This window comes from Peromyscus maniculatus, chromosome 19 (genome assembly GCF_049852395.1).
Source record: "Peromyscus maniculatus bairdii isolate BWxNUB_F1_BW_parent chromosome 19, HU_Pman_BW_mat_3.1, whole genome shotgun sequence".
Lineage (NCBI taxonomy): Eukaryota > Metazoa > Chordata > Mammalia > Rodentia > Cricetidae > Peromyscus > Peromyscus maniculatus.
In genome coordinates, this window is record NC_134870.1 from 3,999,013 (window position 1) to 4,019,081 (window position 20,069).

The window sequence follows — 20,069 nt, forward strand, 5'->3', positions numbered from 1 at the left end:
TTGAACTCAGGACCTCTGGAAGAGCATTTGGTGCTCTTAACCTCTGAGCCATCTCTCCGGCCCATAGGAACGTTTCTTACATGTGGCTTTTAGTGAATGTATGTAGCCATTTCTAAAATGTTTTAATTATATTTTTACTGTGTGTGTGTGTGTGTGTACACACACACGTGCGTGTATGTGTAGAGGTCAGGACAGTTCTCAGGAGCTGACACTTTCCTTTGACTGTGTGGGTCCTGGGGATTAAACTCAGGTCATCAGGCTTGGCAAACCACTAGCCATCTCCCCAGCCTCTTACATAGGCATTTCTCTAGGACATTTGCTAGGCGTGGGTTCGCCAGGTCACAGGACATGTATGTGCAGAGCTCTGACACACAGTGCCCAGTGGTGTGCTGGCCTTGAGTGCAGTGCTAACGTGGGATGTCTGCCAGTCCTTCTCATTCCGTCCCAGGTTCAGACCGTTAGTGAGACGTCAGCTGACTCCCAAGGTTCTAAAACGATAAGCCAAGTGCCAGCATGTTGATTTAGGTGGCAAGCAGTTTTCTAGTTACAGCGACTTCTGCTCCTGCCTGCAGTCCATGGATTCTAGTTACCTCATGTCTTCATGTGGTACAGCTTCATTTTCATTGCATGGTGTGATGACATCACTTTCTGGTTTTAGTTTGTATTTCCATGCTGACCTTTGGTGACCACATTTTTGTCACTGAAGAGACTGAGTCATTTTGAAATGATTTAATTAGGAGTGGATGGTGGGGGCTTCTCCACCATATTCTCCAGATATGGAGAAATTAAGGTTATAGTTTTTCATCTCTAGGGAGGTAATCTATAAATCTCTACTGGCATAGTGTAATAAATCTGTGAATTATCCAAGTACCATTTTATAATTTATAAAAATATGGGATATAGTTCTCTGTCTATGTTATTATGAGGGTTAAATAAACTGTGTTCAGTGATGCTTAGGATATGAAAGAATTCCATTCAATCGGATTTTGTGTTTGATGTAGGCTGTTTCTGAGGATTCCAAGGGTACCTAGATCCCTAATTAGACATGAAGTTTCCATGTTCTTTGGCTCCCTGGGAAGGCATTCTGGCACAGTGAACATGAAGTAGACCCTGTCATTTGACTGTTTATTTTTATTTGTTTCTATTAACTGCAGTTTCCTCTCCTCTCAATGCCCCTCAGCTCCCCCAACCCCCCCCCCAGTTCCCCCCATCTACTCCTCCATTTCTCTTCAGAAAAAGGGTAGGCCTCCCATGGATATCAGCCAGCCATGGCATATCAAGTTTCAGTAACGCTAGGCACCTCCTCTCCTAGGAGGAATGGGTCCCAAAGGAAGGCATCAGAGTCAGAGACAGTCCCTGCTCCCACTGTTAGGAGACCCACAAGAGGACAGAGCTACACAACTGTCACACATATGCAGAGGGCCTGGGTCAGTCCCCTGCAAGCTCTCTGGTTGTCCGTTGAGTCTCTGCGCCCCTATAAGCCCAGGTGAGTTGATTCTGTGGGTTTTCTTGTGGTGTCCCTGACCCCTCAGGCTCCTACAGTCCTTCCTTTCCCTCTTCTGCAGGATTCCCCAAAATCTGCAGAGTTTGCCTGTGAGTGTGCATCTTTTTCCATTGCTGGGTGAAGCCTCGCTGGTGACAGTTGGGCCAGGCACCAATCTATAGCAGAGTATCATTAGGAATCACTTATTGACCTTTATTTCTCCAGTCATGTTTGGTTCTACCCTAGATTTTTGGGCTGTCCAGCCTCTGGGTCCTGGCCCTCCAGGCAGTGGCAGAGGTGAGTTCCCTCTCATGGCCTGGCTCTCAAGCTGGACAGTCATTGGTTGGCCACTCCCACAATTTCTGTATCACCTTTATCCCAGCACATCTTGTAGGCAGGACAAATTGAAGGTTGAAGGTTTTGTGGCTGAGCTGGTGTCCCAGTCCCTCCACTGGAAATCTTGCCTGGTTACAGGAGATGACCAGTTCAGGCTCTGTATCCTCCATTGCTAGGAGTCTTAGGCAGGGTCACCTTCAAAGATTCCTGGGAGTTTCCACTGCACTAAGTTTCCAGTTCATCCCGGAGATGCCCCCTGATTCCAGTTGTCTCTCCAAGTACCCTCCATCCTCCCCACCTGATCCCTCCTGTTCCCATTCCCACCCCACCCCCCAATCCAGACCCCTTTCCCCATCCACCCTCCATGTCTGTTCTCCCCCCCCCCACCCCCAGTGAGATTTATGCATTTCCCCTTCAGCCCTCCTTGTTACTTAGCTTCTCTGGGTCTATGGATAGTAGACTTTATAGCTAATGACCATTTATAAGTGAGTCCATATCATGCTTGTCTTTCTGGGCCTGGGTTACCTCACTCTGGATGATCTTTTCTAGTTCCATCCATTTGCCTGCAGATTTCATAATGTCATTGTTTGTAACAGTTGAGTAATTCTCCATTGTGTAAATGTACCACATGTTCTTTATCCATTTGTTCTTTGATGAGCATCTAGGTTGTTTTTAGGTTTTGGCTCTTATGAATAAAGCTGATATGAACATAGTAGAGGAAGTACCCTTGTGGTAGGATGGAGTGTCCTTCAAACATAAGTTCAGGAATGGTATAGCTGGGTCTTGAGGTAGATTAGTTCCCTGTTTTCTGCAAAACCACCACGCTGACTTCCAAAGTGGCTGTACAAGTTTGCGCTCCCACCAGCAATGGAGGTGTGTTCCCCTTTCTCCACATCCCCTCCAGCATGAGCTGTCACTTGTGTTTGATCTTAGCCATTCTGGCAGGTGTAAGATGGAATCTCAGAGTCATTTTGATTTGCATTTCCAAGGTGGATAAGGATGTTGAACATTCCTTTAAGTAAGATTCCTCTGTTGAGAATTCTCTATTTAGAGCTGTATCCCATTTTTATTTGGATTATTTGGTTTATTGATGTCTAGTTTCTTGAGTTCTTTGTCTATTGTGGAGATCAGCCCTCTGTCAGAAGTGGGGTTGGTAAAGATCTTTTCCCATTCTGTAGGCTGCTGTTTTGCCTATTTACAGTGTCCTTTGCCTTATAGAGACTTTTCAGTTTCATGAGGTCCTGTTTATTAATTTTTGATCTTAGTGCCTACACCGTTGGTGTTCTGTTCAGGAAGTTGTCTCCTGTGCCAGTGTGTTCAAGACTGTTTCCCACTTTCTCTTCTCTCAGGCCCAGCGTTCTGGTCTTATGTTGAGGTCTTTGATCCACCTGGACTTGAGTTTTGTGCAGGGTGATAGATACTACTCTGACTCTTAAGTACGAATCCTGTGAATGCTTCCTACTAGTGTTGGAAGCTTAAGGGAGTTATCTTAGATCTCTACTGAGACTTGAAAACTTATAAAGGAACTGAATGGCTATTATTGATAAAGCTTTCAACTGTCATCTTGGCATTGTTGGGTCCCAAAGAAACCTGGGACAAGGCTTCCTCAGTACCTGTGGTTCCTCCCAGAACTTCTCACCTCATCCTCTACCCTAAACCTCTTCAGTCCAGGGAATGGGCTTTGCATTCCTATAATTAGAAAAATAGTGGAGGAGACCCCATGTCTTTCAAGGAGTACAGACAAACTTTTTTTCCTGTACATCTTAGATATTAAATATTTGTGGCTTTGTTGTGGTGTGAAGTTAGCCATAGGAATAAGAAGCAACTGAGTCCAGTATTCTGGTAGGACTGCATAGAAATGGAAACTTTCATTTCGTATGTCATAAAACTATTCTCTGGAATTCTTTCAATAATAGAAATGTGAAAAAATGTTCTTAGTTCCTCGGCCAAACCTATGGTCTGTGGGCTGCAGTTTGCCAACCCCTGGTGTAGACCACGAGGAAAAAAGGAGAGAGAGAGAGGCCAGAAAGCACAGTATGGATAGAGGACTTTAGGGTCTGAGTCTATACAGAGAGCTGTATATTGTATAGAAGCAAGAGATGAATGACGGATATATGGTCATCAAGAGGTAGATTTTGAAATGAGAGCTGGATTTAAATGTAGCTTCCATACCTTGAACAAGCTATTAAACTCCTCTCAGTCTAGTTTTCCTTACCTGTAAAATGGAGTGAGTTATCTTTTCTCCTGGGATTTGTGGAAGATTGAAATGATGTAATGTGTGGGGTGTCATTGGTTGGTATCATTTCCTTGCAATAGAGTGCAATAGATGATGTTTTTATTTTAGTTATTGGCTATGAAGTGAGTCAGATGGGTCTTCAATCAATTTAATCTTGGTACAAAGGATGGGAAGAGAAAAGCCAAGTGGTGGATGAACTGAAATGAGTGCCCCCCATGTGTGCACTCTTGAGAATGTGTGAGGTACTAACACACTGGGCATCAAACCCAGGGCCTTGAACATCCTGAACACATGACTTGTCCCTGAACTCTAGCTCCAGCCCTGAGCTGAGCTGTTGAGAGTGGAGATGGAGGGAGTGAGTGTGTATTTAGGTGGTAAAATAGAACAGATTTGGTAAATTGGGTGTAAATACAAAAGGAAAGAGAGGAGGTGCTGTAAACAGATGTTTCCTGTCCCACTGCCTGTTCCCAAATACCTGGCAGATGATTTCCAAATTACCACACAGAGGCTTATATTAATTATAAATGTTTGGCTGATAGCTCAGGGCTTATTACTAACTAGCTCTTTCATTTTAGTTAACCCATAATTCTTATCTATGTTTAGCCACATGGCTTGGTACCTCTTCTCAGTATGGCACTTTCCCTTTGCTTCTCTGTGTTTTCCAGCAACTCTCCGACTCTGCCTTTCTCCTTCTCATCATCCTTAGTTTGGTCATCCCACCTGTACTTCCTGCCTGGCTACTGGCCAATCAGCGTTTATTAAACCCATTTGAGTGATTATTCCACAGCAGGTGCCAGTGGCACTTGGGTAGCCAACAGTGCTATTGGAGTCTAAGCTGGTTTTCTAGTTGGGAAGCCATTTCTTCTTCCACTCACACCTCTGCACATCAGTGCTGTTGCTCAGTCTCGTTTACCTGGTGATAGCTTTGCTCTAGCTGCCTGCTGAGTGTTGTGAGCCTGCTAGAATGCTAGTTATGACAACTCAGCTGCATTATGTTGGGCAACGGAAAAGCCAGACACCAGGATAAAAATCTGTAGAGGATAGAGTCCATAGAAACTTCCTTGAAAAGAAGAAGAGGGAGAAGGGAAGAAAGGAGAGGGAAGAGAAGGAGGAAGAGGAGGAAAGGACCAGATAAGCATTATGATATGTGATAACCTCAAGATAAAGTGGAAGATTCACCTGAATCTTCTTGTGTCATGTTTTCATAATAATTATTTGTAGGTGACATTCTTTCCTTCCTTCCTTCCTTCCTTCCTTCCTTCCTTCCTTCCTTCCTTCCTTCCTTCCTTCCTTCCTTCCTTCCTTCCTTCCTTCCTTTTTTTTCGAGACAGGGTTTCTTTGTGTAGTTTTGGCACCTTTCCTGGAACTCACTCTGTAGCCCAGGCTGGCCTCGAACTCACAGAGATTCACCTGCCTCTGCCTCCTGAGTGCTGGGATTAAAGGCGTGCACCACCACTGCCCAGCTGTAGGTAACATTCTTTAAAATGTATTTCAATTAAGTTATAAATCTATCACCAAAATAGATTGGCTTGCATAGATAAATTATACCTATCTGAAATACTGTTTTTTTTTTTTTTTTTCAGTTTCTTCATGAAGTATGTCACAAGCTCAGGGACTGGGGCAATAATAGCTCAGTCAGTCAAATGTTACCATGTAATCATGTGGACCTGAGTTCAGTCCATATCACCCAGGTAAAAAAAAAGCAAGCCCAGCATGAGACATGCCTGGAATCACAGTGCTGAGGAGGTAGAGACAGGAAGGTCCCTGAGTTTGCGAGTCAGTCAGTCCAGCCAACCTGTGAGCTCCAGGTTTAGTGAGAGACTCTGACCCCCAAATAAAGTGGAGAGAGATTGAAAATGACACTCTACATCAACCTCTGGCTTCCGTATGCATACATAAACATATACACATACATGTACACACACATATACACCAAAATATCTACAAGTTCACTTTAAATAAATACTCAGTTCTGTGATTTCATATATAAGCAAGCATGATTAAATTCACATTCCAGTGACAATTTTGTTAAAAAAAATCATTTTAGTAGTTGCTCTGGTTGTTTTTAGAAATCAAAGGCAAATATGTGCATGTGTATTTGTGATACAGTAAGTAGACACCAGTTTACAAAAATGAAGTCGTTCTGGGTCCAAGGTCAGCTTCCTGCATCACATGTAATCCTTTTCATGTTTGCCTATGAAAGTGTTAATATTGTGCTTTCTGGACATTAACAATTATAATCCAATCTACAAAAAATTAATGTGAAAAAATTTAATAAGTCAAGTAATATATTAGGTAGATCACAGATTTGATATTTGTGAGGAAGCTGCTAATGAATACAACTAGAAAATTTTAATTTAACAATACATGATTGTGACAACAGACATGTTAGGAATTGTATGTAGCGGGACCCCCAGATGCAGCAGCAGGCTGGCTGGTGGGCGGCCCAATCCATGTGGGCATGGCGGCAGTGCGGCGGTGCGGCGGTGCGGCGGTGCGGCGGTGCGGCGGGGCGGCGGTGCGGCGGGGCGGCGGTGCGGCGGTGCGGCGGGGCGGCGGGGCGGCGGGGCGGCGGGGCGGCGGGGCGGCGGGGCGGCGGGGCGGCGGGGCGGCGGTGCGGCGGTGCGGCGGGTGGAGATACACAGCCCAGACGCTGCATCCCCATGGAAATGGTTTATTATAATAGAGAGACGAAGAGGCAGAAAGACAGAAAGAGGGAGATGGGGTGGGGTGGGGTGGGGTGGGGTGGGGTGGGGTGGGGAGATTTGAGAGGTGCACACCTTGTGGAAGGAAAGCAGAAGAGTTAAAAGAGAGAGGAAGGGGCGGAGTTTTCCCTTAAGAATGGGTTTCTACGTCAGGGCATAGGGTGGCGCCAAGGGGCTGGACCAGAATATTAACAAGACAGCCTCCATTAACTTGATCTCTTTACATTTCAACAACTTGTTTCAAAATTCTGATAGATAGATATATAGAGGCTGTATGGCTAGAAATCACACATGGGCTGGGAGGTAGTTAAGAGAGTAGTGTGCTAGCTGTACAAGCAAGAGGTCAGAACATATAACCCATGTGAAAAATGCTGGGCACAAACAGACAAACAACTCAATCCAAGGCATGAGAATCTCCCTCTTGAGCTGTTGGTCAAGGGAGTCCACGAGCCCCCCCAAAACAAGATAGGCTGTTGCTGTTGCCTTTGGTGGTTTCCCAGAGGTTGAAGGTGAGTCCCCTACTGCTGAAGACTCCGTGAACTTGAGACACAAGACCTGGTAGACTTGAGCGGGGTCTGACTTGCACACCTCCTTCCTGACAACTAGCTTGGATTTACCAGGAGATGCTGTGTAAGCTTCCAAGGAAGGGGAGAAACCGACAGTCCCCCTTAGCTGTGATGTCTGTGAGCCAAATGATGACAGCGTGGCACATAAACCCAAGGCTGCAGGAGCAGCACACACACATACTCGTGGGGACCAGCAGCCCTCTGATTGGACTTGAGATCTGATCAACAAAGGAGAATTATGCCTGGGAGTGGAAACCTAGACAGCTGCCCAAGGCTAGTGAGGTCAAAGATCTTAGAGGAGAACGTGCTGGTATCATTTTATTAAACCAGCGTGATTCCTAACTATGTTCTAAATATCCGTATTCCCAGCTACAGGTAAGTGTAGTTCCCACCACTCATCAAAGAAACTTCCCTTTGCAACAGATGGAAACAACAATTGGTCAAAACGCAGAGAACAAGGAGGTGCCCAGCCCTGACTGATACAACTACAACCCAATTCCTGCACCTAAGGCTCAGGGAATATTTCAGAAAGGTAGTTGAAGGATCGCATGAGCCGGAGGACCAGGAAATCTGCTGTGGATTGGGCCTCCTAGAAATGACAGGGAAGCTTCAACCATAATGCCTGAACAACGTGGCAGCCTAAACAAGACCTTAAGAAGTATAAACACCAAAAGACACGCCAGCATTGGAGGGGGGAAGCTCACGGAGCCCCACCCATACACAACGCACTACAGGCAGCTAAGGAATGCTGGGAGTGGGTGAAATAGTCTCCCCCAGGAGATGAATCCCAGATTGGTTATCCAATACCAAATGATCAGCCCCGAGTGCATATACACACTGGTGACACTAAAGAAGTGAGCAGGTTGTATTTATAACTTAGTTGTATTTATAAATTTGTAATTTATCATACACACACACACACACACACACACACACACACACACACACACACGACGACCATGCTTTTGAGAGGGAGAAGGGTATGGTACATGGGAGGGATCAGAGGGAGGAAAGGAAGGGGTAAAATGATGCAATTATAGTATAATTTTTAAAAAAGTTTTAAAATATTGAGCATGGTGGTGTGCACTTGGTAAGTTACAAACCAATGAGAGTTTCTGTTTCAAAAGGACATGAACAATGTTTCAGAGGTGGATGAGCCAGGCATGGTGGCGCATGCCTTTAATCCCAGTACTTGGGAGGCAGAGGCAGGTGGATCTCTGAGTTTGATACCAACCTAGTCTATGTAGTGAGTTCAGACCAGTCAGAGCTACATGGTGAGACCCTGTCTCTTCTAACAACAATAAATCATGTATGAGACGTGTGTGTGTGTGTGTGTGTGTGTGTGTGTGTGTGTGTGTGTGTGTGAGATAACCATACACATATGACTTAAAGTTGGAAGTTGGATTGATGTTATAATTTTTCCACTCTGAGCATGCAAATTGTTACTAATGATTCCCCCACAACTGCCCTAAGACCCAAACCCAGGCCTCCTGTGTGCTAGGTAAGAAAGCATTTTCCTTCAGCACTGAGCTAATGATCTGCAGCCTATGATCTTATTTTATTTTTAGCCGTGAAGTGATATGGATGGAATCCATGAGCCGATCTGCTCAGCTTCCTCTTTTCATCTTTCAATATTCATTCATGACAGGAGGCACCAGGATGTGTTCACAGCCATGAAGTTCCTCTAAAAATCCAGCCAGTGCTCATGCTCAGGCAGCTTTCAATGCCTTATTATTTAAGAGACAGTGGCAGCAGTTGGTTCATATAATTTCTTAATTCCGGCCTCTAAAGAAGACTTTAGTGTGAAGGGGGAAGGAAAGGGAGTCTGATAAACACCATGACTTTGTCTGTCCTGTAAGATAAGGTTCACACGCCTGAAGTCGCCATAGATAAGATCTACAGGGTCCCTGTGAGCTCCACCCAGGCACTGATCAGGTGTTTGCTCTGTGGACAGTGCACGCTCCTCTGCATTCTTGTGGATAACGATTTTTAATAGAAGGGGTCAAATGCGGGCTGCCAGCCTTGGTGACAAGCACCTGTACCCGCCGAGCCGGCTCACGTGCTCTCTTTTATTCTTTCTTTCAGTTTGAACTTGTATCTCCGTTCCTCTGAGCCTCCTTGGTTTCCCAAATAACTTCAGCTCCAGAATTGAAGTCTTAGCTTATAAAACTACAGCTGCTGGGCCTTCTCTGTTGTTTAACTACACTAGGTTTTCATAAAGCAGTCAGTACTGGCCCTGCTGCCTCTGTCTTGTGGCCCTCAACCTAGCACAGAGTTTTCAGACCACTGGGTAGGGAAGGGAGACGGGAAGGAGCCACTGGACAGCGTGGGAAGCACGGTCCTTCATGTGGCAGGGCCCAGCACACTCCAGTCTGCTCAGTCCAGACATGCAGCGGCTGTTTACTGCGTCCATCTCTACACTCTGCAGCTTTGGAGACTGAGAAAGGTAAACAAGCAGCAAATGAGTACATCAGGCCCAGGTTGCCCAGACTCCACCTCTTTCAAAGGCAATCTTAGCCCTTGGCCAGAACCTAGGAGATACCCTTTAAACTCTTGGAATAGTTTGCTTGGTTCCCTTTAACCTCTGTTGGCAATGAGATTTATAGTGGGGTCCTGGATGCTCGGATGATAATTTGAGCTCTGTAGAGGCTGAAGACTGAAGATGAACTCTTCTCAGCCATGTGGACGCTATAGGTTGACGCCCAGTCACCTAGGACACTGACTGGGCTTTCGAGACAGCTCAGTATAGTGTTTTCCACCTGAGTATGAGAAACTGAGCTCGATTTACCTGCATAAAACAGACAGAACACAGGTGGAGACAGTAGGGTCCTGGAGGTTGCTGGCCAGCTAGTCTAGCTGAGTGGGTGACCCCCACATTGGCATTGCTGGGAGGATTAAAGGCCTGGGCACATGCCCTCACCAGAGATGAACATTGAAATCTTGTGCCTGGTCTCTGCTGTAGGTGTCTGCTGCCTTCGCCAATTTTAATCTATGGTCCATTGACACACAACACAGCTTTTGCTTCAAAGGGGATAAGAGCTAGTTCATTTATGAACCAAATCTGAGTGACCATGGCAGCTTGATCATGACAGCAGTTGCCTGCCTTACAGCCCCACATACCCACCGAGAAATCCAACATGTACCTAATCTCGTAGTAACTGAAACAAGTTGGTATGTCTCCAATGATACTAGCACAAACTAGCACAAAGCAGTTGTAGACTTGGGGTGAGCTTTGTGTTCTTTTGTCTGTGGGGCTTGTAGTTCCCTGTACCCTTGAGTGATCGAGCACACTCATGTTCTGCACCAAGTCTTCTTGAAGATCCGTCTCTTCCATGGGGGGATTGCGGTGCAGGAACTTTACCACTCTAGGAATCTATTTGACCAAACGACCCCATAAGTATGGTATGCTTTATCAGTTTCTACAGTATTACACTCACTTATGATTTCTGTAGTACATGGGTAGTGTCAGGTAGTACTTTAGTGCATAGGAAATAAAAATCAGATGTAGGGCTGAAGGGACGGCTCGGTGGTTAAAAGCACTGGCTGCTCTTGCTGTGGATCTGGGCTTGGTTCCCAGCACCCACAAGGTGGCTCACAATCATCTGTTACTCTAGTTCCTGGGGATCTGATGCCTCCTCTGGCATCCACAGGCAGCAGGGACACAGTGTGCACAAACACACATGCAGGCGAAAGCATTCGCACACATAAATAAAAATAAATCTAAAAAGAAAATCAGATGAAGTTACATATCATGCTTTTGTCCATCCAAGTAAACTTTTCTTTAAAAACGAGTTTATTTATTGTTTAAAAACAGTAAAAGTCAACCAGGTTGTGGTGGTGCACACCTTTAATTCCAGCACTCGGGAGGCAGAGCCAGGTAGGTCTCTGTGAGTTCGAGGCCAGCCTGGGCTACAGAGTGAGTTCCAGGAAAGGCTCCAAAGCTACACAAAGAAACCCTGTCTCAAAAAAAACAAAAACAAAAAGTTTACATATATAGACATATATATGTATATACATATGCATATGGGTGCCCATGGAGGCCAGAAGTGGGCATTAGATCTCCTGGAGTTGGAGTTACAGTGTTTGTGATCCACCTGATAGGTACTGTAACTGAACTCAGTACCTCTCCAAGGGCAACAAATGCTCTTAACAGTTGAGCTGACTCTCCAGTCCCTAAAATCTTTTTCTCATGAAGGCACAGGCTCCACAAGAGACAGTAGCCTTATCTCTATTGTTTCAGGATCTAATGTCTCTTATAATCAAATTAACAGAGAATTTGTGGAAAACAGTGCATTAGTGTTTTCTCATGAAACGTGTCTCACAAAGCCTATTTGTTTATTCCACATTGGAAGACTTCAGTACTGTTTAAAATAGATCCAAAGGGCCTGGGTATGGCTCAGCAGGCAAAGCACTGGCTGTGCCAGCCTGATTACCTGAGTTCCATGCCCACCATGTGAAAAGCCAGAATCATTCATATCTGTCCTCCAACCACTCCAACGGGAAGATGGGAGGCAGAGACAGAACCCAGAATCTTAAAAAAATCTTTATTGGAGTTTTCTCATAAAGTCAGGAGGTGGTACAAGCCTTTAATCCCAGCACTTGGGAGGCAGATCTCTGAGTTTGAGGCAGCCTGGTCTACAGAGTGAGTTACAGGATAGCTAGGGCTACACAGAAAAACCCTGCCTCAAAAAAAAAAAAAAAAAAAAACCCCAAAAAAATTTCCCCTAAATGTATTTTGATTATATTCTTTCCTCTCCCCCAAATCAACCAAATCCTCCCCACCTCCCTACCCACCCAATTTCCTGTTCTTGCTCTTCCTCTCTCTTAAAAACAACAAAGAAAAAAATCCCTAAAAGGAAAAACAGCAAAAAGCAAAAAATGAAAACCAAAGCAGACAAAGAAGGAAAATCAGTAAGACAAAAAATACCCCAAAACAGAACAAAAAGCACATATGCACGCACACACACACACACACACACACACACACACACACACACCAAAAAACAAGACAACAACAACAACAACAAAAACCCAGCAACCCATGGAGTCCTTTCGCATTGATCAACTACTCCTGGCCGTGGGGTCTGCCCTGGAGGGAGGTCCATACACTCACCCCACTGCAGAAAACTGATTTTCCCTTTTCCAGCAGGCCATCACAGATATTTCTTGGTTAAGGGTGGGGCTTGGTGTCCACTTCACCTTCTCAGTGCTAGGATTTTGTCTAGTTTGAATGTGCGCGGGTTTGTAAACGCTGTCACTGCCCGTGTGAGTTCACATGTGTGTCAGTCCTGTCGTGTCTGAGAGACACTGTTCCTTCGAGTGGTCCATCACCTCTGGCTATTATAGTCTTTTTGCCTCTTCTTCCACATAAATCCCTGAATCTGGAAAGGAGGACTTTGATGAAATATCACATTTAGGACTGAGTGTTTCAAACTCTCTCCCTCTCTTTACATTGTCCAGCTGTGGGTGTCTGTGTTAGTTCCCATCTACTACAAGAAGAAGCTTCTCTGATATGGGTTGAGGGAAGCGTTGATTGATGGGTATAGCAATATGTCACCAGCAGTTATTTTATTGCTATGTCTCTTTATCTAAATAATGGTGATAGGTTTTCCCCTAGGCCCAGCTATCTAGTCAGAAGTTTTGGGTTGCTTCAGCAGTGTCATGGAGTGGTCCTCAACAACAACCAAAAGTGGTTGTTTGCTCCCATAACATTGTGCCACCACTACCTCAGTATGCCTTGAATGCAGGTCACTATTGTAGGCTTCAGGGTTTGTAGCTGGGAGATGCTGATGTTTCCTTTTCTCCTCTGGCAGCATGCAGAATCCCTTCCAGTATCATGAGTGCTGGTCAGTAGGATTTGATGAAGTGTTTGTTGTCTCCAGCAATGGGGCCTTATCATCAGGTTGTGGAGAGTAACCAATAGCCTTGGCAATAGCCTGTGGTGTTTGGAGATTCCCTTCGCCCAAGGCTCAATAAAATGTAACCCATTCCTGGCACTGGAGTTTTAAATGGTGGTGTAAGATGTCCAGTTTGGATATTGTTCTCCGATTGTATGGCGACTCCATTTTGATCTTTCATAGATGTATGTATCTTAGGAAGCTTCTACAGTAGCAGGTTCCCATATGACTTTTCAAAAGGTCTTTTGTGTTGTTCCCTCCATATTTCCTGCTTTGCCTCGACCTTCCATCCTCCTCCTTAATTAATCCTCCTATTCTAGTTCCCCTTTATCTCTCCACAACACTGTATTCGATTTCACTTCCTTGAGAGGTCCTTTCCCCACCCCTGATCCCTTCCTAGGCATTTAACATCTATGGTTATTTTGGTTGTGGCACACAAATCTGAAACTTAAAAGCTAAGATTTACATATAAGAGAAAATACACAATATTTTCCTTTGTGGGTCTGCATTACTCACTTGGGGTGATTGTTTCTAGCTCCATTCATTTACCTGCAAATTCCCCTTTTCTTAACAGTTGAATAATATTTTATTGTGTAAGTGTAGTTCATTTTCATTATCTGTTCATCAGTTGATAAACATCTAGGCTTTTTCCAATTCCCAGCTATTATGAATAGAGTAGCAATGACCATGGGTGAGTAAGTCTTTCTGTAGAAGAATTTAGAATCCTTTGGGTATATGACCAAGAGTGGTATAGCTGGATCTTGTGGTAGATTAATTTTTAGCTTTTTCAGGAAACTTCACACTGATTTTTGTATATGTTTTCATTCCCATCAGCAATGAATAAATGTTCTCCCTTTCCCCACATCCTAGGCAGTGTGAGCTGTCATTTGTTTTATTGATCTTGGCCATTCTAATTGGATTTAGATAAAATCTCAGAGTAGTTTTAATTTGCATTTCCCCATTCACCCATAATCTTGAAGTCAAGCTAGCCTGAAGTATCAAACAGAAATAAGAGAGACCCTCAACAAGGTGGAAGGAGAGAACCAACTTCCAAAACTTGTCTTTTGACCTTCACCATCCCTACTGTGGCATGTGTGATGTGTGCCCCAACCCCCCTGCTCAATATCCACAAGTTACACACAGCAGGAAAAGGATGGTTAGCACTCAGCTTTGGTGGTAAGGTTGCTGAAAAACCTCAACAGTGTCTTCTTCATTTACAGATTCCATAGGTTGGGTAACTTTACATCTGCTGTAATTACATACCCGTGCTTCTGCTGTGAGAATCCACAGCCATCACACACAACTCACTCAGACTTCAAGCCAGCTGGGGTGACAAACAGTCCATCCCATCCCTTCCTGTGGGCATGCTGTCTCGATGTCTACTTTGATTGCAAGGCCCATTTTCAGTGCTTGACACAGACAAGAGTCACTTTGGAGGACGAAATCTCACTTAAGAAATTGCCTCCCTCAGCCTAGCTGTGGGACGTATTCTCAATCAATGATGGATGTGGGAGGGCTCAGGCCCGTGGACAGTGTCGCACCGGGGCAGGTGGATCCGGGTTGCATTGGAAAGCAAACTTACCTAGCCAGAGGGCAAGTCAGTAGCAGTGCTCTCCAGGCCATCTCTGCTTCAGTTTCTGCTGCCAGGTCGCTGGCTTCTCTTGGTGGCGTGTCTGTGAGCTGGAACTCTGTCCTAGCCCCCAGTGGTTTGGGTCCCTGCTTTATCTCAACAATGGGAAGCCAGCCAGGACAGTGCCACCGTCTTTTCCATAGCCACCCTTATTTTCCTCCTGGAGGAAGATGCCATGGAGTGTTCCTGTTTGGACTGGATGTCTTTGAATATTTTTCCCCCTTACAAATAACATTTTCCTTTTGAAAGTGACTTTGCAGCCCAGCTCTGGATTCCCCCCCTCCCCCAGGCTCTCTTATCTCAAGCAGAACATTAAAATTTGTTGGACCAGCCCATTTGTTGATGTTAAGCACTAATTTCTCTTTCTTATTTGCTCTTTTATGTGACCGAAGAATCTTTCTTGCTCAAAGGACGGGGTTTGACTGGATGGCAGATGTGCACATACTTGCCTTTTATGACATGATACAAAACATACAAAACGGGTTGTGAGAGGAGAGAGAGTAGATTTTATTGGCCCATAGAAGAGAAGGAGAGACTAGGGAAAAGAATGAGTATGTGTGGAAAAGTTAAAATGGAATGATCTAAAATGAGCAAATGCATTTCATGATGCCTATCATTCCACCGAGAAATGGGTGTATGCAGTGTGGGTGGGATAAGTTGAGCTGCTCTCTCTAGGTGCTGCTTGTCCCTGTCTTGTCAGTTGTTAGTTAAGTCAGCAGGTAGCTCTGCTGAGTCACTCCAGGCTCTCTCTGGTTAATGCAAGCAAGATCCCCAAGATGTAGTGCCCACCATCAGTGCTCAGAAGGCATGCTGGTGAGGGTACTAGTTTCTCCCTCCCTCCCTCCCTCCCTCCTTCCCTCCCTCCCTCCCTCCCTCTCTCCTCTTTCCTTCCTTTTCTTGTGACTGAGAAATAAACTAGAATGCAGTTGTATTTGTTTCCTCAGTCACAGGTGTTAACCACAGCTGAATGGACCGTGGTGAGTGTGTGCACTGACAGAGTGTGCCACATGTTTCCTGCGGCCACTCAGGGGATTTCTGACTGATTTTCACTATCGGGAATGTGGCCCCACAAAGCTGTTTTTCTTATTTCATTATCTAAATGTCCCAGCCATCTCTCTATCTCTGTGTGGCTTCCTACCCACAGGAACAGAGTGAAGAGCTATTTTTACATGCCAGGTTTGGACAGATGGGGCCTGCAGAGGATGGACTTCTACTGTTTTATCTCAATCCCTTCCCTAATCTTACCACCATGGTCATGGCATCTAATATTCATTCAGCCTACTCTACATCAGTGTTTTCACCTCCAGTGGATTTGGGTTTCCAGGTCTTGATTCCAACTCAGGTCTTGAATAACAGCTTCAGGAAGTGTGACCCAAAACCAAAGTTGCCTGAGTGCTGTTCCCTGGAGCTTCAGCCAGAGCTTCCCCCAACTCGCTCATCTGTCTGAGGCTCTAGACCACACTTGGCAGCAAGGGTGTATTTGTTGAGTTGGCTGCTGTAAGACTTCCCTCTTGCTTCTCCAAAGGAAGAGGTTCTGGAAAACACCATCTTGCATTTCAAGAGGCAACTGGAGTCTAAACTGAGAGAATGTCACTCTTGTAGTGGCTTCTCTTAAGGCACCCTCATACTAGACTTCCCCTTTGTCACACCCACTCAGGAACTGTCCCCATCTCACTGGATGTTTCAGTTCCATGAATCCGTCTCCAGTTGCCATTGGCACCCAAGCCATTCTTTCTATAGATCCCTTTGGTTAAGTCACTGTGTGCCAGTAGCAAGGTGAGAGAGTAGAGACCCTTCCTGAGAGAGTGCAGACCCTTCCTGAGAGTGGAGACCCTTCCTGAGAGAGTGCAGACCCTTCCTGAGAGTGGAGACCCTTCCTGAGAGAGTGCAGACCCTTCCTGAGAGTGGAGACCCTTCCTGAGAGAGCAGACCCTTCCTGAGAGGGTGTAGACCCTTCCTGAGAGGGTGTAGACCCTTCCTGAGAGGGTGCAGACCCTTCCTGAGAGAGTGGAGACCCTTCCTGAGAGAGTGGAGACCCTTCCTGAGAGAGTGGAGACCCTTCCTGAGAGTGCAGACCCTTCCTGAGAGAGTGGAGACCCTTCCTGAGAGGGTGCAGACCCTTCCTGAGAGGGTGCAGACCCTTCCTGAGAGGGTGTAGATCCTTCATGAGAGGGTGTAGACCCTTCCTGAGAGAGTGGAGACCCTTCCTGAGAGGGTGTAGACCCTTCCTGAGAGAGTGGAGACCCTTCCTGAGAGTGGAGACCCTTCCTGAGAGGGTGCAGACCCTTCCTGAGAGGGTGTAGACCCTTCCTGAGAGTGTAGACCCTTCCTGAGAGAGTGTAGACCCTTCCTGAGAGAGTGTAGACCCTTCCTGAGAGAGTGTAGACCCTTCCTGAGAGGGTGTAGACCCTTCCTGAGAGGGTGTAGACCCTTCCTGAGAGGGTGTAGACCCTTCCTGAGAGTGGAGACCCTTCCTGAGAGTGGAGACCCTTCCTGAGAGGGTGTAGACCCATTCCCAATGGCAGGTGCCATCTTGGACAAATACAGAGAAAGGAATGATGTCTTCTATGATACAATCAAATCTTTTCACAATCAGGCTCTTGGCGAGGTGCATGGAGCAGATGATCTAGCCCATCAGTTGGTTTGAAGTTTATGCAACTATGTTAGAAATAATACACATCTGTTTCTGTTAATCATGTATCATTGCTGTGAGAAAATACCTGAGCAAAGAATTTGAAGGAGGAAGCTTCGGGGGTCTGAACTCTGGTCCTCTTGCTTACAAGGCAAGGCCTTAGCCATTTCCAGTCCTATTTTGGCTTGATTATGAAAGGTATTTTTTAAGTGAAATTTTTATACAATACATTAATGTTTTATTTTACTAAATGCAGACTACTTGCCTGTTTCTTTTCCTCTTTAGCCCTTGAAAGATGTGGCAACTACTCATGGATTCCTGATATGTTGCTTCCAACAAGCAACCTGGAGGCATCCACGTCTTTATATTTTTATGTTTTGTGTCCTACCACCACCTACTCTTTAGATTTTCTTTTTTCTTCTTTTTTTTTTTAAAACATATTTTCTGTTTTGTTTTGAGACAACTTTTAATGTAACTCTGGCTGATCTCAAACTTTCTGTGTAGCAGAAGATCACCTTACGTTCCCCGTTGACCTTCCTGCCTTTTCCTCCTCAGTTCTGGGACTCAGGGCGGCTACTCCACACTTAGTGTTAGCACTGTTGTGTTTGTGTTGTGTGTTTTGTTCCCCATTTTTATATGATGGTCCTCATGCAGTTTATTCTTGTGAGTATGTGTAAGTGCACGTTCATATGTGTATGTGTGCTCATAGGCATGAGGGTATTGTGTGTGTGGAGAGCACAGGTTGACCTCAGATGTCATTCCCCAGAGGCACTAACCTTAGTGTGGAAACAGTGTCTCTTACTGGCCTGGAGCTCCTCAAGGCTACCTGGCTGGCTGGTGAGCCCAGTGGTCTGCCTGTCTCAGTTCCACCTTGTCTCACTTTTTAAAACATGGGTCCTCACACTTGCAAGGCAGCCCTGCGCTGATGGCTCCGTCTCCCAGCCTTGTCTTGTCTTCTTTCTGTTTCTTGGGTCTGGGGTTACTGAGCTTCCTGATTTACAGCTTTCAACAACTCTTGGAAGTTTTGGCCATGAATTTTTCAAGCATGTTTCCTCTTCTCCCTCTCTTTCCTCAGGGACTCCTCTGAGACCCAACCTATCCTGCAGTCTAGTGCTGCTCTCCTAATTTTCAATAAAAAACCTTTTATCTCTGCATTTCATTAATAATTTCCCCTGTGATATCTGATCCTCCATTAAGATCAGTATCTGATCTTCCAGTTAAGGCATTCTAGCTTTCTCTTCTGTGAGTTTTGAGCCTTTAAATTAATCTTTATAGTTTTACATAGTTTCTCCAAGAATAGAACACAGACATAACAAGAACTATGGTGTCCTTGTCTCTTTGGTCTAATAACTGCAATGTTCAGTGCTTTCAGGACTGATTTCTTCCTTTATTACAGGTTTCTTCATTTGTTTCTTGAAATGCCTGGTGAGAGTTGTAATTACCTCTCTGGTTTGGGATTATTTTATGGTCTATAAATACTCATGTCTTTTATTTTGTTTGAGATACCATCTCACTTTGTAGTGCAGTTTAGCCTGGAACTTAGAGAGTAGCCTAATTTGGCCTTGTGGGCACCTCACGTCAATCCCCCTGCCTCAGTCTCCCTAGTGATTGGGATAACATGCATGAGCCACTCCCATATATTCTTGACTGTGTTCAGAGTTGCACTGAACTTTTCTGAAAATAATTTGATTCTCATAGGTGTTGATCTTAGAGGCTGATGGTCAGAACCCAAGAAATACTCCGTGTGGGGCTAATTAGGCTTTTATGAGTGTACTACACAGTGCCTCCGTGATAATGAACATTTCCATTTGGCCTGGGAGCAGACACAATAGCCAGCCTTATGTAAACACTGGGTACCATTCTCTCTCATCTTCTAGTAGTTCTTTCCGCTGCCTATACAAGTTCCTTCTAAACTCTCCTGGTCAGTACTCAGGTAAATACTTAGGATGGAGGATCCTTTGCAGTTTCTTGGAGTTTTTCTGGGCTTCTCTGAAGTCCATATCCTCAACTGGTCCTTTCAACTCTCAGCTCTCAGCTCCCTCCCTTTGAACCAGAAGGTTTGTTAGATTTTGACTTTATTTCCCTTCCCTGATGAGCTCTGAAGACTTCTGCAAGCATCCCCTTAATGCCTGTCTGTCAGGGAGGGCTGCCCTTTGCCCCACCCCCTTGTGGGTTGTTTAAGAGAGAGACAATGAAATTTAATCCTTGGTACCTTTTTATGGCCAGAAGAGAATTATTAGCTGGACCTCTAAAAAAACAATCAGAAGAATCTCCCTCAACCCCAGCTTATGGCCCATAAGATGTATAAATTGGGTTTGATAGATGCTATGTAACATTGCCCTCTCCCTGAAGAAAGGAATGACTCCATTGCATTGCTTAATTCGAAGCATTTCGTTGTTTTGTGGAAACACTTCCTCAGTGTCAGTTCAAGGGAAATGGCTACCACAGATGATCGTTATCAATAACCAGGAAGTAGTGTGACATTGTCAGCAGAGACGAAGATGCTGGGTTGAGTGGGAGACACTATATACGTGCAGGCGCCTGCCTGGGAGCAGGCTTGCTAGAACTACCTGGCTAGGAGGAT